The 9,820-nt window shown below is 40.4% G+C and overlaps 1 protein-coding gene across 1 annotated transcript in view; it reads right to left on the minus strand.

The window, feature by feature from the left end:
* The window catches only part of LOC123979963, a 41,735-nt gene that overhangs the window by 1,830 nt on the left and 30,085 nt on the right, over nucleotides 1-9,820 (minus strand). The gene's annotated exons all lie outside the window — the stretch shown is intronic.

A 9,820-nucleotide genomic window follows, 5' to 3' on the forward strand; every position in this document is an offset into this window, starting at 1 on the left:
GACCAACAAACGACAATGCAAGTAAAGCATAACTACAAAATAAACCAAATTAACTTTAACAAGAAAAGAAAAGAAATAAATTGGGCTATAAATTAACTTAAGCCAAAAATAAACAAAAATAAGAATATAGCTCCAACAATAATAATAATATTTCTGAGTACACTTAACTTAAATATAATACTTTAATTTTTTTTAAAGCTTTAATTTCTGCGTACTAAATTACACTGATTTACTGATGCTTATTAAAATCAGTAATTGTAATTGTGTACAGCTTGTACTCTGAGGGAAATCGTGCTAGACTGAAACACTAATGGAAACTCACTCAACAAAATTAATTCTAGTCAACTTAAAATTTACAAAATGCCCATTTTCAGATAGTAGTCCTAAAAATACAAATACAGCTCCATTATTACAATTCAAGTTCTCTTTATTAAACAATCAGTTTCAAACTTCAAACATTTCCTGTCATTTCTTTATTTCACAGAAACAGAATATGTTACAGTGAAACTTGTTTTCATCAGACGGGAAAAGTCACATCTTGCATTAAGCTGTTTTAAGTAATTGACTTCTTGATCAGATAATAAACCAGCAACAACTTTGATAACCGATTTGTTTTCATTCTTTTATGCAATAATGTTGATCTTTCCCTATTTACAGAGACTTAATGAGATCTTTTGGTGTTAAGTGATAATGAGTTGACTTTGCTGAATCTCTTCAGCAAAGTGAGCTACACAAACCTTTCTTTTACTACCTTGCAGTGTGTTATGTGGATAAAGCAACTGTGCATAATTTTATTCCAACGGCAGCACTTTTACTTAAATAATATAAAAGGGAGCTCACGACATACTGAGCATGCAGACGGACAGTTCAGAAGCGCTTTCAGGAGTCTGTAACAGACAAATGATCCACAGCCACCTTTCTCTTGGGCCCGCATCAGTGACCACAGTGAGGAGTGTCAGCAATGTCTGGTTCATCTTCACCCTGCAAAATACAAGCAATCCAAATATGAGATAATTATAAAGCACTGTGTGCCCCCCCCCACACTTTTTATTTTTTACAAGCCTGTCTGGATACAATGCTCACATGACAAAATGTTACTGGTGGCTGTGATGATTCCTTCTGTCCATACTGATGCTTTCTTAATCTGACTCAACTGTAGGAGACTGAGGACAAAATTCTAAAGTTCATTAGGAACAGTTATGAGACTTCAACAGTCTGACTTAAATAAGCCACAAAACATATCGTATTAGTATTTTTAGAAGTTAGTCTTTGTGCGTTTCCTTGCTGAGCTGCAGCAGTGGGATACTTCCTTCCAACAGTAAACCTACACAATGACCTAACAACAGTATCCGTTTAATTTTTTAGACTGTTTAAGACCAATTTAGCTGCAGCTGAACTCAGACTTTAGAACTTTAGGTTTTGGGCTCCCTGCACTGTGTACTTCATTCTGCTGAACAACTTAGACCTATTGTCCTCATCGTGGGCCTGTGCCCTCTACGGTCACTGTTCACACAGCCTTGTCTGTTTCTACTTTGTTACACATACTCATTATTTGATAAAGTACTTCCTGTTCAAAGACAATGTTTAGGTTTTTATACTTGCACAAAGAATCAGAGCTCAGGTCTTGGGAGGTTAGAGAAACATTTTTGCATGAAAGGAGAAGTGTGGATTTGCCATGCCTGTGAAGGGATGTTTAATTGAGATGAGGAATGACAGCCAACAATAAATATTTCACTGTACACATCACATTTTAGCCCTGACATAGACTACAGTGCTGGACGAGGCATTAAAGTTAGTTGCCCATAGTGCATTTCATGTTACATTGACAGACATCACGACGTTGAGCAGGTATCGTGATTGAAAAACCAAGCTGGAAAGAAAAAACTAAATTTTTCACATTAAACCAAAAGTAAAAGCAGGTTTTAATGACCACGAACATTTTTATTGTAACTTTAAATATTCTTCGCACCTTCCTTGGATTTCTCTTGTCCCCACACTCTGACACACAGCGGCCTCCACCTCAGGTAAACACCCCCCCTCGTTTGTCTGCAGTGTCACCACACTGCTGTGACCCGTGAGAGGGCAGTGAAAAACGTGAGGGTTAGGAAGTCTGGTTTGGTGAGATTATGTTATTTAAGTCATTTAATTGACGAGACTAATGACTAACTCAACGGGAACGCTGAGTGTGAGCACTACCAGGAGCTACTCTCTGTCAGCTGATGTTTGTGGTGCTCGCAGTGGCGATTCTGGGGGGTGGCCTGAGGTGGCCGGGGCCACCCCTGAAAGCTCATTGGCCACCCCAGATCTGATAGGTAGTTGGTCAAGTTCGTCAACACAAGAAACAAGAGAAATGCTGTCAATCGGTGACGACAGCTGATCAACTGATTTAGGGCCAGTTTTACATTTTAACTGACACAGTAATGGTCGTACGGAGGCCGCGAGAGCTGATTTCTGCTCAGCGCCGTGGACGTTTGGCCATGCAGGTCAGGTGACCCATGAGATGAGAGCGCTGCGCCTGCTGGTCCGTGAAACGGCCACAACAGCAACAACGAACGATAAAAACGCTGGAATCGAATCTGTGGATTGAGAGGTAAGTCATGGTAATTTAATGTTTAGTTATATCGTAGTTCCCTCTGAATGTGTCGGAAAACTTTATCTAGTACTAAGTAGCAGCTAAAATTCAAACCACACTGCACTGGCTAGTTTATCAGCCTGCAAACCAAGTTAAGCATTGATCGTTAGCATTTTGTTTTTTTAAAGAACCGCCAGGAAATATGAAATGCTATTTTCTGGACTGAAGACTGAGGGTGTTTTTTGCAGATGTGTGTGTGTGTGTGTGTGTGTGTTCAATAGAGCTAATGTTATATTTTTGGCCAACCAGTGAAATATAGTGTGACAGTCTAGATTTAAGTAGCTAACTTATAACACAAGAACAAGCTGGCACTTATTTATTGGCTCTGTGAATTAAGGGCTGTTTAAAGACTTTTTTCTCTTGGAGATAAAAGGACTTTGTTTGTATCAATTAGCTCATCTTCACTGTTCACATATTTTTAGACGTTTAAATAGGCAGAGGCAGAGCAAATTGCATGAGATAGACACCTTTATTTGACAGTTACGAGACAGGAAATAATGGGAGAGAGCGGATGTGACATGTAGCAAAGGACCGGGGTCCGAACCGCGGTCGGCTGCGTACGTATATGCATTAAACTTCGCTATGCCATGGCCACCCCACACTAGCTCTGTGTCTCATCTTGGCCACCCCAGTAAAAATGTCCTGGATACGCCACTGCAACCAGCACCTTTATTTGTGTGGAATGTAAACTGAAAAAAACTATTCCTGCTTTGAACAGTTTAAACTGCCTTGCACTCACTGACTCATGAGAAAGCAGAGTGCTGCTGATGTCACAAACGTTGCACAGTTGAGGACTTTGTTATACAAGTTAACTGTGGAGTATTCATACGCCGGACTGTAAAGCATTAAAGATATATAGATATTGGACGTATACAGTATGTTATGTGGACTGAAAACAGGATGTATCAAAAGAGCTCCAGTCTGTAAAAAGTGTTTTGAACATGTTGAACTTATGGTTAGAGGTAATGATGTTTGAGTAAGCAAAATAGAAAAACAGTTAACGGGTTCATATTTAGTCATTTTAAAGCCATCCTCATATTTTAATGGTTTATCATATGTTATGGTTAAAGTTGTTATTGTAAGTTGCAGCAGTCACAGAACAGTATTTTACTGTTATTTCTTAATTTTCATGTCATTCTAACAACAGCAGCAGTCAGTGTGAACAAGAGTGTTGTAGTTACTAGTCGAACATTGTGAAGTTAATTACACGACGACGAGTAAGCTAGCCGAATTAGCCTTCAGCGATGCTAACGGCCTGCCGCCCGCTCACAGAGCCCTCTGCTCCCGCCGTCACGGCAGAGGAAAACACAGCTGGAAGGTTTTCATACCGCTTATCTGTCTTCACATCCTGAGCAAGGTTCAAACGTTTTAACTTAAACCAAGAGACAGCTGTTTGTGGGTCACGTTGAACGTCACGTCGCGGCAGTTGTGTTGCTATGACGACCAGCTACATTGAGCGGTAGAGGAGACCGGGGTCAATTCAAACATATTTTACATTTTATAAGAAATATATATACGTGCACTAATTAATAATACAGTTGATATATTTTCACTTATAAGAACAAGACTTAAATATTTAATTAAATGCATGAAGTCTGGCAATTGTAACACTGAAGAATAAGTCATATTAACCCACTGCAGCTCAAGTCAAAACCTAGGCTACCTCAAATTAATTACTTTACAGCTGATAATGTTACATAAGAGTTTTTAAATGGTTCAAATTATTTTAGATGTCAGGCATCCTCTGCTCTCTCTGTTCTAACTTCATAAAATTGCTTTTACAAGTGAACTAGTCATTCTCTTTGGTTTTGCTGGGTCTTATACCATCAACTACTTTAAGTCCACCATACAGACAAACTGACAATGAAAGGAACTTTACTTTTGCAGACTTAGGCCTATAATATTCACACTTTCTGTTAAACACATATAAAACACATTATTTTATACAAAGAATGTTGGCCTATGATAATTGGTGACTAACACAAATCCATTTCTTTTAATACACCCTTTTTTAAGGTTTTACATTTATATTCAATGAAATATGCTTATTTTCAAAACAGACAAACAAGCTGCTTACATTGGGCCATGTGGCTTGGGGGCAATTGTAACACAGTGTTACAGTTGTTTGCTAACTCGTTTAATCCACGTGGCTGCTCTTTAATTGCTTTTACAAAATCAACAAAATGTCAACAGGCCGAACTTCATTGATTCTACCGATGTGTTTGGTGACAAAACCCTCGTTAGTAGAAAGGCTGTAGGTGATGTGACGCTAGATAATGTCTCATTATGTAACATGATGTAAAGGCTTGATGTAACAAAAGGATCCTAATGCGAGTCTTTGATAGGAGGAGGCTGTTAAATTCAAGAAATACATGATGACGTTAGCCCGCAGCCTTTATTAGCCTTTCCCGAGAAGAGTAGGCTACGGGTTTCTGCCGGCGTCAGTGAGGGAGCTCAGGAGGAGCGACCAGCGGCTTTCCTCTACTCGTTGGACACAAAAGTTGCCTTTCTCTTCGTACCACTTGTAAATGGACTCATCATCTTTTCGGCAGCGTTAACGCTCCTCTGGATGCCGGTGTTCTGTGGATTTATGCTACCTATCGAGATGTGCTACTTAGCGGTTCTGCGCATGAGCGTGACCCACAAGCGCGGTCTGTTTCCCATAAATCTGTGCAGCCTTGCTGTTGGGCATGCCGTCGAGACAGCGGCTGATCATCAGCAGTATCAAAATAATTATTCATTATTAGTCTTATCAGAATAATATCTTAAATAAAGATGGCATAATATAGTATTTCAACATGCTCCCCATCTCCGTACAGTACACATGGAGTGAGTAGTTGTACAATATACAATGATTCTGTAGTGGGAGCATTATTTGATCAGAATACGCTACCCCTGAAATTATGTTATAATATAATCAAAAAACAGAAGACGTCATAATACTGTGAGAGTTATAACTTTATGGGATTGGAAATAGGAACACATAAGGTAGCATTTTTCGATCGGGCAGAGCGACTCGATAGAGGCTATCGATTTGCGCTACGGTAGCATTTTTCAACAAGGCAGCATAGATCGTCAGAACACCGGATATGCGGCGGTGACTGTGTCCGCTATTTTAGCCCCCTCTCTATCTGTAATCTCCAGAGTTAAGCGTTATGTGGATTTGGATTTCTCCACGGAGGTTACCAGCACCTCTAAGTCATCTGACTTCAAGTTCAATGATAGTTGTTGTTTCTGCTCCATTTTCAGCGTATGTTTCATTACAAAAATGACCAAAAACAGCGATTAAGAGCAGTTTAGCTCGGCGAGATGAGAAAAGCGTCATCGGTTGCTAGGTAACAGACATAAAAGATGATAACCGATGTTGGATTTAGTATTTCCTAACCTGAGATAAGATAGGATTCCTAAATTTCGTTAGGATTTGCTTCTGTAATAACAAATTGATAAAAATCCTATCTTAGACTCTTCCTGTCTTAACTTAAGACTTAAGATAGGAACTTTCTGAAGAAGAAAAGTGCTGCACATCCAAAAAGTTACTTCTGCTAAGGTGAAATGATCCTGCTCCTTTTCCACAGGCAGAGAGAGAGAGAATCCCCTTAAAGACGTCTCTTTATGTCTCTGAATTTCTGACTACTGTTGTTACAAAGTAGATGAAGAAAAACTATCAAAGTCCAGCTGTGAAAACAGTTTGAACATGTTGGTTTGGTCGTGATTGTCCCTTCTTCTTCTTCTTGTTCTGGATATATGTTTGTAATGTTTGTCCTTATTTGTAAAGACTTTCCTCCTTTAGATCGTTCAGCACCATCTTCCCAAACCCTCCAGCCGAAGAGAACGGGGGATTCCCATAGGCAGAAACACGTCCAGCTCTGAAGTCCTAAACCGGTCTGCAGAGCTTTCAGAGTCAGAGGCTGCAAAAGAGCTACTTGATAGCAGGAGATGTTTACAGTCTTGACTCATAACGTCATCAGTGAAGTGTGTCACAAAACTGAGAGCACTGTGACATTTAGAATTGTGAATGACGGGCTGAGAAACTTAGGAAACTTCATTTGGTGAAGACAAAACTGAACCCAGGTTTTGCCTGTTGCACTGCTGTTATGGGTGAAACACCTCACCAAGTCCACGGTTCGGTTCAGACCTCCACATCATTAACATTATTATTACTGTTATTAAAATCCATCTTGGGTTAATTAAACTAGTCTAACTTGCAGGCGTGATCACTCAGACTAAAATAATCACGTGACACGCAGTTGGAAGACGATAAAACAGGTGGAAGGTTCCAAAACATGGCCGCTATAGACACTAAAATAAGGCTGAGAATGACCTGGAATAACTTCCTACCAATACAATTAGGATATACACTGCTGCCCAGCCCCCACCCGACCACCGGCTGCTGCCGCCACTGTTACACTGTCTTTATGAGAGCTCGCCAGTCCTGGGAGCGGGTCACTTTGTGTCGCAGTTTCAGAAGCGTAACAGCCCTAACTGCTGTGTTACTTTTCTTTTCATACATTTCCCTCACAGAAACCAGACCATTTAGTCTGTTTGGGCCTTTAACCTGACAGATTATCTAACACGGTGTTGTCCCTTACATGTGGTGTTTCTCTTTTGCAGCACTGCTGCTGTTTGACCTTCCTCTGATAGAGTGAATTACTTTCAGCCTTACCAATGTTTGCTATACTGTTGTTCAAATGATTTGATCTGGAGGACTGACTTTACACTGAAAACCTATTCTGTCTTCTGTCAGCAGATGGTGGAAACCTGGAGGGGAGGATGTACTTGAAGAGTACAAGTTAGAGAATTCCCTGAAGCAGCGCACCCGGAGACAGCTCGTCAACATACTGGCTAGCCATGTGACTGAGATGCATGATGGGTAAGTGCTCCTAAACCTTTTAAAAAGTTTGAGACTCAAAGGGTTTATATGGGAATGAAATGTGTTTAATTAACATCTGTGGGGTCCTGATTCATCCTGGAGCACATGAAGTTTATGTGTTTGTATTGTGTTTGCTTTAAAGGAGGATTCCCTCCCGCAAGCAAAAGGAGAAATACGCCCTGGGAATCATCACGCTGAAGGATCCTTTCTCTCCAAAGGGCTTTTGTTTGTTATATTTGGTTTGATGGCAATAAGGTGCAGCATATTTAGCGCGGCGCCTTAAGACCATGACCAGGAATAAACATCAACAGCCAATCAAGGCGGCCACGGTGCCTGAAGCACAAGGAGCAAAACGGCGAGGATTAGCAGCCGCAGCAGCTCAGCAGCTTGATGGAGACGCCTGCAGGGAGGCTAAATCATTCCTGGTTCACTGTCCTGATGAAGCTGGTGTGTTTCAGAAGATGAAGGTGACCTTCCAACATCGCCAGGAACTAGAGCCTGAACCGCCGCAGAAAAGCACATATGTCTTCAAGATGTTTCAAAGGACTGCTGAGTTCAGCACATTTTCTCACCAGGTTTAAGTTGTTTTGTGCACCAGAACGTTGTAGGCGTCAGTTTTCAACATATTTGGCTTTCAAAAAACATCTAAGCAGTGTTCATGAGAAGGATCTTTCTCAAAGTGGTGATGCAGCAAACTCAGAGTCATTTCAAGCTCGATTCTACAGACGCTGGTGAAACAAGCGCCACGCTGAGTCCAGAGGCCAGGTGTTTTGAGGACAAGGGATCAGCTCCTAAAGAAAATATTTGCGCTTCAATCCTTGCTGAACTCCGAGGAAGTGGGACAGCAGATAGTTTAGTTTCAGCAGGTGTTAGTGATTTGGAAGAGCTTGCTGCTGGACTGCACTCCCAAGTTAAACATGAAATACTGTCTGCTGTGCCTGAAGATGATCCTCTAAGATCTACTTTAGTAGACACAATAGATCATTTTGAAAATCCATTTGTTGGCTTTAACACTGAAACTAAAAGAAGGAAATATCCCAGTGAAAAATGGAGGCTTGTGGAGCCTGTAGAAATAATGTGAGGAGTTCGATTTGATACGAGGAGAAATAAACAAACCTTTATTTCCTATGTAAATGTGCAGAATTGTGCCAGCTGGGACTGGTGCTGGGAAGTTTTTTTCCTGAATAAAAATGTTTTAATGATTATTAATCCTTGTTGACAGTTGACTGTAAATGTGCTAACCTAAAGTTCAGAGATTTACTGCGTGCTGGTGTTTCTGCTGTTCTGGAGCCTTTTTTTACACATTTTGTAAGTCAAAGGGAATAATAACACAGTTTAGTGTCACAAATACACTTTCATGTGTCACAAAACAACACTGTGAGTGTCAGAAATGTAACACTATAAAAGAGTTCAAATATTAACACTGTCCAAAGTGTAACTTTAACACAGAGCTGGTGAGAATTATAGAAACACTGGGATAGTGTTCATTTGAACTCTATGCAGGCTGAATTTCAACTTGTGGTTTTGCTGTGCAGAGCCTGTTCTGGTCCTCCTTCTGAAAACAACAAGAGATGCATCAGGTGCTGCGAGGAGACGAGTTATGGATCATTTTGAGAAGCATGAATATTCTCTGAGGAGGAAAACTGTAAATACAACCTCCAATGTATAGAAAGCGTTTCTCCACTCAGCATCATGAAAACGGATCTAAAGCTGTGAGACTGATGGATTCAGCAGGCAGAAACACTTTGGTTACAGCGCCCCCATGTGGCAGAGTGGGGCCATATTTTCTCCATGTGTGATGACTGAGGAGAGAGTGAAGTCTGATGTGTCTAAGATTTATCACTCCATGGTAAATGAGGAGACGTCAACAACAACAAGTCAAACAGAACAACAACAGGAGTTTGGTCCTTCAGCTTTAAACCTGTGCTTTTATTTCATCTTCCCGTCGACCGGTACGCTTTTGTCCGCTCTGCTTTGACTGGTTATAAAACAGGAAGTATAAATTATCACCCAATTCTGTCTCACAGCTTTTTAGCCAAGATATTCTCAAGTCACAACTGCCTGAAGCTCTTTTATTCACTGAACACAGAGAGCAAAACATTTTATTTACAAACATGAAGACGAAAGACAAAGACGAAATGCAGTTTAAATCCTTTTTATTTCTTTATTGTTTCATTATTGAACTGATGAAAAGTTGGACTGACTTCAGTGTTTAATGAGATAAATCTCTGTCAGCTGTTTGTGTCTCTGACATTAAAATGTTTTCTTGAAATGAATGAAAGTGAACAGAAAAGCTTGTGTTTCCTGACGGCTTCAGT

The sequence above is a fragment of the Micropterus dolomieu genome, linkage group LG12 (assembly GCF_021292245.1).
Source record: "Micropterus dolomieu isolate WLL.071019.BEF.003 ecotype Adirondacks linkage group LG12, ASM2129224v1, whole genome shotgun sequence".
NCBI lineage: Eukaryota > Metazoa > Chordata > Actinopteri > Centrarchiformes > Centrarchidae > Micropterus > Micropterus dolomieu.